Here is a 14645-nt window from a genome sequence, read left to right as displayed (position 1 = left end):
GGGGGGGGGGGGGGGGGAGAGCGTGTCGCCGGCTCGTGAATTTTACGTATTCCGGCCGATTCGCTGTTTCCGACGGATCAGCAAATCAGGAGTGGCCGTCTCTCGTTTTGCTTCTCTTCGTTCGCCAGCGAGCGCGCAGTCAGCTCGCGAATACAACGCCCGCCGTATTATCTATAGGGTGGCCGCTACAAACGGCGTGGGGTCGGAACAGAGACAGCTAATTATTTAGACACGCTTGGACGCCGTCCCATCGATCACTCCCACAGGCTCTCCCTCTCGCTCGCAGCTCGCTCACTCCACCTTCTGCTCCTCCTATCGTTGGCGGAGGGTATGCGCACACGTGTGTGTATGCACGTGTGTGCATACCCACCGGGCTAAGCTATGGAGTCGGTTACCGGCGTCAGCGAGCGCGTAAACATATGCATCTCGGTTGCATCACGGAAGGAAACAGTAACCGACATTTTTACGAGAATCGGCGTCCATTTATTCTCGTAGGTGGAGGAGCGGCCGCGCGAGTTGTTCGGTATCTTTCAAGCTCTCTCTTTCTTTCGTTCTCTCGTCCTACCTTAACGACGGCGAAAAATAATAATTTAAGAGATACCGCGGCTCCTCGCGCGCGATAATGTTACTTTATTCCCTCGCGCTCGTATTTTCTTGGCTTCACCTCCGCGCAAAGCGCGGAGGACGGGGGGAGGATACAGAAATACGACGGGTAGTTCTCGCCTTTCCGTCAATTTCGCATCGCGCGCGCGCGCGCCTTTATTCGCAATAACGGAATTTCGGGTGTGCCATTTTAGTCGGGTTTAGGCGAGACGCGGCCTCGCGTCAGCTGTCGGCGGAAACGCTGACGCGGTTCGCGGCGCGAAGACGTAACGAATTTCCTACCTAGCGGCGTTATTCATCAAAACGGCCTTTTTCGGGCGCGCGCATACGTGTACGCGATACGTATCACGGGCTATGTAATTCCGCGTATACACATGCACGTATATATGTATGCACACATGTGCGAGCTCGGAACGCTGCGCAGGAAAAGGTAGCCGCTTAGACGGCTCGCGTGTTCGTAGCGTAACCGAAGGCTCGCGCTCCGTGAAATTAAAATCAACCACCTTTAACGGTGCAATCTCTATTCTCCGAAGGCTTTGCCCGTCGTCTCTCTTTTCCCTCTTTTTTTTTTACGTCCCCTTTTCCACCGGGGATGTAACCGGGGTGGGGTTTCGGGGGAGACAATGGATTAACCACCTTTGGGACACCCTTCTAAAAACGCGCGATATTACTCGCGTAATTAAAAGCACTTGTATATAGCGCGCGCGGCCACCTCTATCGCGCCGCGGAATGGACTCTATTAATCGCCGATCTTGCTCGCCGTTTTTCGTTGGCCGCGCGCGAGACGCGCTTAAGGACGCAGCCGGGCGGAAATTGATAAATCGCGCGTGCGCAGGTAAAACAGATTATCATTAGCGCGCGCGCGCGAACGGGCGACAGGTGCAGTGTGTAGTCTCGCTTCTTTTTCGCAGACAGCGAAGATAGTTCAATCCGCGTTGATTCGATTTCGAAACGGTTACAAGTGATCGCTCCTGTTGCTACATCGCAGCTGCGTTCCGGTGTAACGAGGACCTGATCAGCCTTACGCATCGGATAGAGCGGTATCCGCTGCGCGATAAATCAAACGACATTCTCTTCCCGCCCTCTCTCTTTTTTTTCTAGTTATTGTCGCGACATATCCTGTCGTCATCCACGCGCACACATATACAGGGTGTCCCGGATCAACAAACTTCATGATGGGCGAACTTCGTGAGGACGGATTGAGGTGAACGAAAAAGTTCTCCACCATTTTGCAAACAACGAACGCAAAATTCCGAGTTATTTATTATCGAAAATGTCCATATAAGAGGCTCTTTTAATTAATAAAAAATTGCGTGTTACTTGCAAAATAGTAGAGGGCTCCTTTGTTCAGACGAAATATATGACAGCTGTCGTACTTAACGACAAGTTCAATATACCGATGTCTGTTGCTACGTATACAAACTGTCATATACTTGTAGATTAAACCACTCTAGACAGAAAAGTACTTTACCATTTTGCGAATAACATGAAAATGTTTTAATTATTAGTTGAAGAAGCCTCTGCACATGGCCGATAATTCGAAATTTTGCGTGTTATTTGCAAAATGGTAGAGAACTTTTCTGCTCAGTTTAATCCATTCTACCTACGCACAAGCGATACGCCAAGAATTACCGGACATCCTGTATATATTTATTGAGGAAAGTCGATTCTTTTTTATTTTTATATAGGAATAAATAACTAGATAAACATAATGCTCTTATAATAATAATATAAATAAGATGGTGCAATATTTAATACTATCCATATTCAATATTAGCACAATACTTAATATTAACGTTTTTATAATAAAATAATAGTAAATAAGAGTACAAATCTAACGAAATATGTAAATTTGCTTGTTGCAGGTGAGTCAAAGTTTTGTCAGCTACGCTACTGGTGCTTTATCATTATTGTGGATCTACGTGAGTGAAAGTTATCAAGTATTCGTTTAGTTTCGCATGGATGAAACGCTCTCGTTTTTCTCGCGTCTTGCGCGACGATATTCCATTACAAGCTCTGCCTCTCTCTCTCTTCCTCGCGACAAGTTACACGTGCCTCGTGGCTTTCATTGCCATCCGGACGCGATAAATTATGCCCAAATGTAAACGCGCGATATACAAGGTGTCTGAAATCTTTCTTGGAATCCGTGGTGTGCTGAAACTGAGCAGAAAAATCATGCCATTTTACAAAATCCCTCATGGTTAACTATTGCGAATACCGCAAAACGGTATGGGAGTTTTTGGTCCGCCTCAATTCGTCCTACGCCCTCACGAGCTTCGTCCGTGTTGATCTAGGACATCCTGTACGTGTACGTCAATCGCGCCGGCAGCCGATGCTCACCGAACATCGTTACGGCGTTATATATACCTCGCGGGCGTTATATTTTATGGGTCGTAGGTACGATCAGCGTTAAGGTAACGACGCCTTAAGACGTATGTAAACGTCTCTTATCGAGCGCAGCAGGCGCCGTCGGATTCGCACCCGCGGCGGTTTACCGCTGGCTTACCGGCGAAGTATCCTCGGTCTTTCCTCGCCCTATTGCGCCGGAACCAGAGCTCGTTTTCTCTCGCTCCCTCTCTCTCTTGTACAACACACTCTTTCCGTCCTCCGTCTCTCCCGTTGACGCGCCGTCATTTGTTTTGTATGCGTAACGTGAGTCGCGGAATGCCTATCGCACGTGAGACACCGAACTGACCGCGGATTACACGACGATATCCGGCGCGATCGCGAACGGCCGGCACTTACCTCGCCGGCGTGATTACGCGAGATTACGCGACGACGCCGAAACGGTCCCTCGTTTACACGCCTGTGCACACGGGACAACAGCCGACCTCGGGCGGAATTACGAGCGCTTTCCCCGAGAGCTTGTCGCACCCCCTGCGCGCCCACCTTTCCGCGGAGGAAGTTTGTGTAAATTGCAACACTCGGTGTGTATCATGCTCGTCTAACGCGGCGCGTTAGGTGCTCTCCGTCGCGCTCGAGAAAGTGCGCCGGCCGATCGGTGCGAAGAGAACCCGGCGAGAAGCGAGCGCGATTTCTCGTTCGAACTCGTCGCGTTGAAATGGCCGCTTTAAAATTGCGCGGCAATGATTTTCTGTCTTTATTTACGCCCGTTGAAACTTCCATACGATCTGTTTGCTGCCCGACGTCCCGGCTGTTTTTATTATTAGTGTTATTGTTATTTATTAAGCAAACAGGAAAGCAACATTCCCTTTGCAGCGGAAATATATAATTTAGTTGACGCTTGCACTATGTGTGAAAAATAGATAAAAATACAATAACAGTTGAATTAAAAATACGTAAAAGAGAAATGATTGATGTGAGATAAGAGTTAGGGTAAGAGTCTGGCTCTGAGAGCATTATCGGGCGAGTTGAAGAAATCATTATTAAAGAACGTCGGCATTGGTTAACGTGTTCAAGCGACTGATTGCGCGCAGAACTTCCTATATACTGAGATAAGATTGTGGTAAAAATTACCGCAAAATTCTGTAACACCGGACCATACCGGAATTATGAAATGATTATGTGTGTTGTAATTTTTAGTGATGTGTACATGTGAAATACATCACTAAAGATTACAACGTGTATCATAATTTCAGTCATAGTCCCGGCATGGACCAGCATGGCAAAGTTTTGTGGTAACTTTTACTACAATATTTTCCCCGCGCCCATACGTGTACGGTGTCGGAAGATTTTAAGTGGCGGACATCTCTCTTTATGCCCCTTACTCGGAATTCGGGGACATTTAACCTAGCAAGCTTCGATAAATAAATAAATATTTTAGTAATAACTAAAGTTTCCACACACGCACGGATCTATTTTCTCACTTTGAGCCTCTAGTCTGGACCAGACTGGAAGTCTATTTAAAATTGAATCATGTCGAGCAGCCTAACTTCTAACGTTAAGTAATAACAAGCGTTTTCGGCGAGAGCAATTTCGAATTCGTCCCGGACCGTACTTTCGAACTTCGACGTGAGCATCACGAGAGAGAGAGAGAGAGAGAGAATCACGCTGTGCCCCTCGCGAGGACGTTACGCGTATAGTTTTACGAGCCCCACTCGCGCCTCTCCCTTTCTCTTCCCCTCCACCTGCTCGGCCGATATTCATTGATTTTTTTCCGTATCCGTATATTCTATCCGATCGAAACGGCGTGCTTTCGCTTCGATTAGGCAGAGTCCAGTACGGGTCGACCGACAGCATTCCCGACGCGCGGAGTAACAGCTCACACCCGTAACGCAATTATGTTGGCCTGTTTATAACAGTCGGCCACGGGCTGATGACATCACGGTCGGGAGTTTACTTTGTACGCACCAAACCTGAACGAGACGCGCGGGGGGTGCCTTCGGGGCGTAGGAAGTTTATCAGCGTTTGCTCTGTCACTGCCGCCATAATTTCCTCGGCGGTATTCAGCCGTGTCTTCTCTGATACAGCCGGGAACGATAATATACCGGGCGCGCGGTCGCGGTGAAATTTAATCAATCCGCTCTTTTTGCTCCTCTTTTTAATGGAGACAAGTAGATAAATGTAATTTCTCTCTATCTCGCCGACGTCCTCCTCATCGGCGGCGACGACGACGGGGCCCAGCCGTATCCCGGAAGAGCGAAACATAGATCAGCCGGGGAATCTGATTGAGTTTTGATGGGTATTAGTTTCCACTCCCCTCAATCTTATTCCGGACTGTCGCTTCGATGCTCAACCGTCTCCATCATCGACTCTAACGTAATATGTCAAAATCACTCGGGAACTCGTTGCGGGAAGCCATCAATGAGCGAGCGGTCGAGACGCCGAGACGTTGGCATCCTTCGGGCCACGTGTTGCGAAAAAATCCAATAGCCGTAGAAATTGGCACGAGGGAGCCGCGCGACGTTCACCCGTGAAAAAGTCGTGCCGGGAAAGTGTAAGAAGTTTCAGTCGTCGTCGTGGTCGTCGAGGTGCACCGGCGAATTCTCTGTCTCCGACGGCAGTTCCACAATTCACGACTCGCACTGGCAGCGCCATTGCTTCTGCGACGCGCTCATAAATAACCTCAGAACGTGCATTATTTCACTTCAGCCGCATTCTGAGTTTTGACTTCTGACAGTGAAATACGGAATGTCAGCTGGACTGTCAGCCGTTGGCGCGAGAGCTCGCTCGCCGATCGGCCGGGCCACGTTGGTTACGCGCACCTTTACACTTGCGTCACACTTATATCACTTACATCACGCGACCGTCAGCGTTTTCCGCGGAACGGTGACGTAAGCCGGTATTTTGTTCGCGAATACGGCGGCGATCAATTCGCGACGGCGAGGTCGATCGGGGAATCGCGATCGTCCGATCGCACGATCGGGGTAAACTCGGGACGGAGGACAGTCTAATCTATTGCTTCGCGTGTGTGAAAATTCTCCGTCTGAATTTCAAATTTATGATATACCTTCGATAAGCTTCGCGCACACCTGAAACATGTGCGTCACGAGAGAGTTCCCGTTCAGTCTCGACGCGGAAAGTACGTCCGAACTTGTCTCTTCTCTCTCTCTATCTCTCCCTCTCTTCTCCCTTTCTCGTTTTGTTTTGTTTTCGCGACGTCCACGTAGAAACCGCCGTGTGCGTGATACGAGGCGGACGTGTGTCAACGAACGACTTAGCTCGCGCGAATTTCGCCCGAGCGTAACGCGCGCCGCGGCGTTCATCCCCTTCCTCCCCTCCGCCCTCGTATCTCTCCGCTCTAATATCGTCCCGGGATACGCCGAGCGGCGGCACAATATTTCCACTGCATCGCGCGGAGGAAAATATATGAAAGTTCGAGGGACGAGTTTGGAATTCAGTTATCTGCGAGGTGTCGTCCCGCGAGGACGCATCCGCTGAGGGCCAGTTGTATCGAAGTAGTCGGAGGACGTGATGCGTACCGGGGACGCGTCTAAATCAAAAAGAATATTTGCATCGATAAAACTTCCGGCGGAATTCGCTTTTCTTTGATGTGACCTCTCGCGAGAGCGGGAGGGCAGGAGAACGGAGAAAGAGGAACGAATTTGTCGTGTATGTATCGCGTGTACGTGTGCATTGCGCATATCTCGCGCTCGTCGATTCTCGCTCGGGGNGCCGGGATTTTTTTTTTTTTTTTTTGGTAGAGCCGCGCGAGTCTCGTCACCGGAAGAACATAAAATTGAAGGTCGAAGAATTTGCATCGCGAAATAAGTTGCGCGAGCCGGATTCCAATTTCCGACTTGGACAGCCCATTTTGGGAATTCCCGGTGCCGCGTTATCGATACAGAGAGCGCGCACCGTTTCCAAAATTCCCGACGAGTCGCGGGACGATCGATCCCCGGCCGAGCGCGATTACGAGCCGCACGCGATTGATCGTCGCATTGCGCGCTTGTTGGAAATAAACCCGTTCGTATGTAACGCGCTCTTTGTTCGCGACTTAATGCCGCTCATGAACGACGCGTCATTGGCCGTTATGCGCGTGCCACTTTACCGGATTTAGCTCTACATGGAAGTAATCTTCACCGATGGAGAAAGGGGAAGAAAGAGAGAGAGAGAGAGAGAGGGAGGATAGATGTTAAAATATAATGAATTAGTCGAAATGAACGCGTACGACTGGCGCGTATACACTGAGAGAAAAAGACTTCAAAATTTATTTGTGGGAGAGATATAAGATTTGTTTCACAGAAATAATGTTTATTTCTATGAAATATATATTATTTGGGAAACCTTACATCCTATGAAGAAATTGTTTAATATTTTTTCTCAGTGTAAAAGAGCGCATATTTAAAGAAGGATCTGATAATAATGATCAAGATTTGGTTTAATAATTTCAACTAAAGTGTTTTCGCGAAGTTTGGTTATTGCAAAAATCGTCTACTCATTACGTACACCATGTACTATATGTATTATATGGTACTACAGTACATTATATGACTAAATGATTTTTGGTTGCAGCCACCAAACAATTTAGTTGAAGCTACTTAACTAAATGTTTGGTAATTGTTGCCAAATCCTTTTTCCAGTGCAGCAGCACTTTTCACTGAGGATTCATGATCGGTCGAAACGACCGATCGTAATATCTGACGTCGATCTGACGAAGAAAAAAATAACGAGACACCATAATCCTTTAAAAAGCGATATAAGCCATGATCCCGGCGAAGTGCACGCGAGAGGCTCCTTTCAAAGTTACGCGCGATACGCTTTCCTGACTGCGTCCAAGATAAACTCTACGACTGCGTTATGCTCCAGAAGGGCAACAGTTCAAAGGTTCTCGCAACTACGAAAGGGTAATCGGTAGCGACGGACATAGGTGGAGGGAGCGCAGGGAGTGTCGGTGGGATAGGTTAACGACTTCCTGATGAGGCAATGTAGACCGCAACTTCTTCGTAATGGACTCCCGTGTCCCCCAATATCGTCCTTAAAGTGGCTTCGCAAAGCTGGCGTGCCCTCCCTCCCCCTTCTCCTCCTACCTAGCCCGACAAGGCGCCTTACGAAGGTCGACTCGACTATCAGAGATATCGGCGCAATTTGTAGCTTCTGATGTCCTCGTGGCTCCTGATGTCTCTCGCGCTCACGCTGATGGCCTCGGCGTTTCCGGTGTTACCGAGTTTGATACGGTCCGACTATGTTAGCCATTCACACGGTGTATATCATAAATCGCCATCTCGGATAATTCCGTCGAGTGAGAGGTCACAGGAATAAAAGTGAGGAGAGATGAGGAGCGGAAGCGTCTGTATGTGTGTGTATTCAAGCGTTTACACGGGGAAAAGTAATTTCGCTGTGGTGGTGAAACTACATTGTTGCTACTGCATATTCGTTGCGACAGCGATCAAATTTAGTTGACATTACCAAATCAGTGGATTATTCGTAATTGGAGTGGCAACAATTTTGTTGCCCGATAGGAAATGGGATAAAAGAATTTTACTTAAGTGGATTTGTCCATAAGACACGTTAATTTGCAGTTAGAACAAAATAGCGTTCTCTCACACTTACTAATCTGTTCTTACAGTAAAATAATTTGTTAATTCAACAGATAATCCAGCGAATAACAATTAATATTCTTGAATATTTCTAACAAATCGTTTCGCAGTCCATACACTAACCGGCAGATTTGTTGCGAAAAAATTTGCTATGCCAGCAAATTATTTTTCTCTCAGTGTAGCGGTAGCGATAGCGATCAAGTCGGGGTAGAAGAAGAGGGACGAGAAAAAGGAGGACAGAATTGTCCGAACGTTAACGAAATTAAGAAGATAAAAGAGCGGATAAAATCTTGTCCGCCGGTCGATCACGGCCTCTGACACTTTGCATCGAGAGAGAGAGAGACAGCTGACGCGCAGTTTGATCGCGAGATCTTTTAATAGAAAGATAAGGCGCTCCAAATGGGTTACGACGAACGGTTTGCCGCATTAATTTATCAAGAGAGGGAGAGAGAGAAAGAGAGGAGAGAGTTCACCCTCGAGAAATGTGTCGAAGAATTTGTGGCCCAGTGAATTTTTCAAATTGCGCCGACCGGAGCAGTCGCATATAAGTAGGTTGCAGTTATCGGAGCCGCTTGGCGCATTATCGTGCTCCGAGGTGTGCTTATTCGCCGGTAACATTTTTAACTACGCGCGCCGTCCGACGAGGTCTCCGGAGAACGCGGCCCGCCGCCGTTCAGCGGCTACTTCCACCCGAGCGGACGAGCCGGCGCCGGAATTGGTGCACAGGCAGTTAGCCCGCGCACACAGACAGGCACGGCCGGAAGGAACGGGCTAACTTTATTTCATTGACAAGCGCGAGCGAGATCAAATATGTTCGAACTTTCGGTCGGCAAATAAACCGCGCTTAAAGTCCGACATCGACTCGTCCGCAAACATCCCGCCCCTCTGCCGAACGTCTTTGAAATGGAATATTTGACAAGTCCGTCTCGGACTTAAGTTTCTTCAATTCGGCAGCGAGAGAGAACGTATAAATACGCGCCCGACTTACCGGCGCGCCGCTCGAATGCTCGTGCATTTTATACGCGTTCGCCAATATAATCCCGATCTTAAGCGCGCCGTCAGACGTTGCGCGATTAATTACATCGCCGCACGAAGCGCGCTCGCCGGAGAATATCCGTAGTTCAGTGATTCTCAAAGCCCTCGCTGCGCACTTCGCGTAATTACCGTGAGTGAGAGAGAGAGAGAGAGACTGTGTCGAACACGCGCTCTCAAGCAGGCAACGAGTGTGGCGTGTCACGCGCGTGACAGGTGAGTCAGGCCGTCGACATGGACGAGGAGATACGCGTGGAATCAATTTTCCTTCGCACGTAAAACGGTGCAAAACAGTCGCGAGATTACCCGGCGCGTTTTAATAGTCACTGATCTAACCGGTGCATCCGATAATCGAGCAAATTTTCACAGCTGCCGCGCGATTAATGTCTCGCGTAGAAGAGGGAAGGAATCCCGGTGTAACACGCGAGAGATGCAAGAATATTCTTCTCTCTCTCTCTCTCTCTCTCCCCTCTTCTCCCCTTCTGTCCATCGATCCTCGTTATATGAAATACTTATGATTATCGTGCGATGTAATGCACGGCGGATCTGCATTTTACTCGTTACGCAGTCTCGACGAAGTAATCCTATTACGCGGGAGCGAAATGCGAAATAAAAATGAGGGATTAGCTCATTAAACCATTAGGGATCAGCTCGTATTATTTAACTCGTCGGGGATTGCATGCCGCGCGGGAAATATTTCGCTAAAAATACGAGCAATTTATACAGAGAGGGGCGCGCGCGTGGGTTAATGGTTACTTCCTCGTAACGCACGACGATTTTTCGTAGAGGGTCTCCGCTCTACCAGCACCGACAAACGAACAAATAAACACCGTGAACTCACATTTCATCCTCTCTATTATATTCGAAGAAATTACGTATCTATCGTGTGTACACACGACGTAGACACACACACTGGAGATATGTACGTAACGTCGAACGCCCGCGCGCCCGTGGCCCATAATTTATAGCTCAAGAATGGCGGGATGAGAAGTTTAAGACGCGTCGAAGTGATTGATTATCTCTCAATACGTCGATTCTATTCGTCCCTCCGCGAAGTACGAGAAAGTAAGTTAGATCCGACACGAGTCTCTCTCTCTTTCTCTTTTTCCCCTCCCCTCCGGAGTCGAAATTTTAATTCTACTTTCAACCTGAAAATTCTATTTAACGCCTATTTTAATTTTAATACTGCCAATAGGAATTAATTCGATATTGTTTTATATATGGCATTTATACAGAAATACTGTTATCAAATATAAAATTACCTCTTTGAAAATAACTAATAATGAATATATTACCTTAATAAGATATTAGAGGAACAGATTAGGTTTACAGAGGATCCGGAGGGCTTCACGAGGTTTTGCTGAGGTCCTCTTTAGAACCTACAGGTGGAATTTTGTACGTTTTCTGTCATTTAGAAACGCTAAGAGAGCAGGACTAAAATTTCTATATAAATTAACCCTACATTAATCTTCCAGAGCTTACAGGCGTTAGAAAATTCGTGTCGAAAGTAGGTTTAAAATTTCGGCTCTTTCTCACACACGCACAGCTAACACGCGTACACTTACGTAAATACACGCACACACGCGCGCACACATTGGCGAGCGCGAAAAGGAACGCGGAACGGAAGAATTAACGAGCGGTCCGCGAGGGCGAGAGACGCGGGATATATCGTAGCGTGAATTATGAAACAACGTGTTTAATGACGCGGCCGGATCCGACTCGCTGTAAATTTTCCACGAGGGGTTGAAGTTTTAAACCCTCTCGGTGGCGCCCGTACCATTGTCATTCCTCCCGTACGGCTCTCATTCCAGCGTCGTCGACTCTCGCCGTGCCCTCATTGACTTTCCCCGCACGTTCCGTCCCCCTGCCCGCCGCGCCGGCCCCGCCCAGATACCGGGACACATTTTTCAGTTATTAGATACTTATTCCTAATTTTCCGCGCTAGCCTCGTCCCGCCGTTCTTCCGTCTCCTCGCTTCCACCCGCAGCGGCTTTGACTACAAATGCGTTCGTCCGAATATACGCGCGCTCCTTAATTTATCGTTCAGCGAGAACACCGCTCTACTTCTCCGTTCGCCCGATACCATTTTTCCTCGACGTTGTTTATCTCTCATTTTATCCCACAACTACCTTAACGTAACGCGGAGGCCTCAAAGCGGGCGGTCACGCGTGTTACAGCGCGCGCTATTCCGGTTCGCTTACACGATGGAGAGCGAGTGACATTTGAGTTAATGATAATGGTGATCAGGAACGGATATCGCGTTGCCGATGACTAAGCCGCCGTTGCCCGCCACCGCCTCTCCGCCTCTGTCGGAGTTAAGTGAATTTATTCCGCCGATGTGTGTTGGGTTTAATTAACTCGAGTAAAGTCGGCCGTTGAGTCGCGGCTATTCATCGGCGGGCCCCACTTTATGCGCGATGGCTTTGGCAGCAGGCGGCCGCCCTTAAATTTCATAACGAACGCGTTATTAGGGTGCGTTGTCCATCGGAGGGATGCGCGAATAGGGATTATTTACGCCGGGCGGTCGCCGGAGTGAAATGCCGCCGAGTAAAAAGATGTCTATCTGTACGCGCGCGGTTTCGCCATCCCGCGAGATTTTCCGCGCTGCGGTCGCGCGTCGAAATGCGGTCGCGTCTAACGGGGAGAATCAGAAAATTGGCCGGAGCCTGTCTGTGGGCCGCGGCACTTCATCACCGAGTCTTGACAGCTCCGACTGCAGAGCCAAACGCCTTTAAACCATAATAACGGGCATTTCGCTCGGGCGCGTTAGTCGACGGGAAGGTAACAGCCGGAGGGGCGCGCGTTTTTTTCTTCTCATATGCGGTATGCAGCGACCGCGATGATGAGGCACCTGCACGCAACGTCATTTCGGTTCGGCGGCGAACGTGCTCGCGTTGTATCCGGGAACCGATGGTCCGCTCGTGAGGATTTTATACAATGGCACGTCGGGGGAGTGGGAGGATCGCTTGATCCCCTTACCCCACGTCAGATTTTTACCCGGGCGGAGACACATTTGAGAAATGTGGCGTACAGCGCAAGGAAAGCCGCGAGAGAAGGAAGGAAGGAAGGAAGTAAGGAAGGAAGCAAGGAAGGAAGCAAGGAAGGAAGCAAGGAAGGAAGGAAGGAAGCTAAGATGGCAGAAACGAGAAGGAAGAGAATGGGGGAAAGGATCTGCCGAGTGCCGGCTGTCATGCCGCGGGCTTGGAGAAAGTGCGCAGAGCGAGAGAGGGCTCCCGTAGTAATATACCGCAAGCTGTTGTTAAAGCTTCCAGGGAAATGCGCTCCGCCCGAGCGCGCCGACGAGTCGAAGTATCGAACGCGTTCCTCTTCCGGCGACTTTCCGCGCGCGGAAGAGGGGTGTGTCATCCACCTGGTGTTCCGACACGCGAGGAGATTTCGTCGTCGTCGTCGTTTACGAAACGGCGACGACGGAGTCCTTCCTAATGACGTCTCACCGATCGTATCGCGCGCCACGTACGGCGGATTGAGATTGAACCGCGCTGCATTGTGGAGAGGCAGGGCCGGGCCGATGAAGATAGATAGGTGGATAGATAGCGCGAAGATAAGATTAGAGAGGGATCGAGATGGATGGACGCGATAGACGACTTATCCGGCAGGATAAATTCTCGAAGGACACGCGCCCCGGAGCGTGGAGAGTGCGCCGGGAGATTCGCGAGTCGTGATCACGCGCGCGGATCCTTGCGCCCAAACAGCGGTCGCCGGTGAATGATAATCGGAATTTCAACGCGTATCCTCTGCCTCTCTCCCTTTCCCTCTCGCGTGTGGGAGAGTTGGAGTTTGAATTGAAGTTGTTTGGTCCAAGGGGCAGGTGAAAACGTCGGGCACACAATAGCGAAAGTACGTTATGCGATTACCGATAAATTAACACTACAAGGTGGCACATTTAAATACGAGGAAAAGAGAAGAGGGGAAAAGTAGGTGGAAAAAATAAGTGACGAGAGGAAAGCAATGAGTGTCGATTTATAAGCGCTTATTCACAAATGACGAAGAGAATGCACTATATATATCGTAGGAAAGAGAAGTAGAAAATGAAAATGGATAAAGAAAAGGGACGATTGAGTAAATAATGGTGAATATTAATGCAAAGAACAGAGAACACTGGAACAAATTAGAACAGAATAAAAGAGAAAAGAGAGAGAGAGAGAGAGAGAGAACGAGTGTACATTTATTGACGTTCTTGGAAAAGTTCCCTTAAGCGCATGATCATGAATACATATTTTCCAAGTTAATATACATAATGATAATATACATGCCTTAGGTACTTTCACAAAGAAGAAGAAAATAGCTATGTCTAAAACCCGAGTAAGAATTAATGTTACATACATTTTCTGGAATATTGTTCCGAGTATTGGCGGCAATCTGAATGATCTCTTATAGAATTTCGTACAACAAATGCAATTGTTGAAACTGTTATGTGACCAAAGAATACTCCCTCCCGCATAATAACCTAAACCTATCCCTAAACTTAGAGGCTCGAAAAAATGTAGCAAGTTTTTGTTGAATTACACGGTACATAGGAGATATCCTACGAAGTATTATCTTCCTATATCAACTTTTAGTCAGCAAAACTGTTTAAAATCAGAAATAATATGTTCATTAAGCCTAACACGAACAGTAAATCTTACACAAGCATTCATTGCACGCTGTGATCGCAGCGATTTAACACTCCTGTGGTATCACGATGATACTTGGTCAATTCACAATAGTCATGACGGTACAGCAATAAATCGAAAAACGGGGAGACAAGCGTCGCAATAAGTGATCGACGAACTTTTCTCGGCAACAGTTGATTTCAATTAGTACACCGTTTTGTTTATTTTTGTAATCTTCTTGTTCACCTGGTTCTCCCAGAGAAGATCGTTCATTATGTTAACACCGAAATGATCAACCGACTCGACAAAAGGAACATTACCATCATTATATATCGTTGAAAATCCGAGAAGAAGAGAGGGGAGGGGGAGAGAAAGAGAGATCGGCGGCGCAGAAAGGAATGCCGGCCGCGCGTCGTCTTTAGCGAAGCTCGTAGGTTCCGCGGACGTGCGTAAGCGG

At 48.3% G+C, this 14645-nt stretch overlaps 1 protein-coding gene across 9 annotated transcripts in view; it reads left to right on the top strand.

Moving 5' to 3' along the window:
- Positions 1-14645, top strand: part of LOC106742511 — a 435221-nt gene that overhangs the window by 153398 nt on the left and 267178 nt on the right. Inside the window, exon 1 of one of the 9 annotated variants that reach the window (XM_014615503.1) lies at positions 2486-2525. The exons of the other annotated variants lie outside the window; for them this stretch is intronic. The gene's annotated coding sequence lies outside the window, so the exon portion shown is untranslated. Of the gene's footprint in view, positions 1-2485; positions 2526-14645 lie in introns of those variants that run through there. 9 annotated transcript variants of the gene reach the window in all.

The sequence above is a fragment of the Dinoponera quadriceps genome, unplaced genomic scaffold (genome assembly GCF_001313825.1).
Source record: "Dinoponera quadriceps isolate SergipeBrazil2010 unplaced genomic scaffold, ASM131382v1 scaffold113, whole genome shotgun sequence".
NCBI lineage: Eukaryota > Metazoa > Arthropoda > Insecta > Hymenoptera > Formicidae > Dinoponera > Dinoponera quadriceps.
The sequence above is the reverse complement of the archived record's forward strand: the minus strand, read 5'-3'. Positions and strand labels throughout refer to the sequence as shown.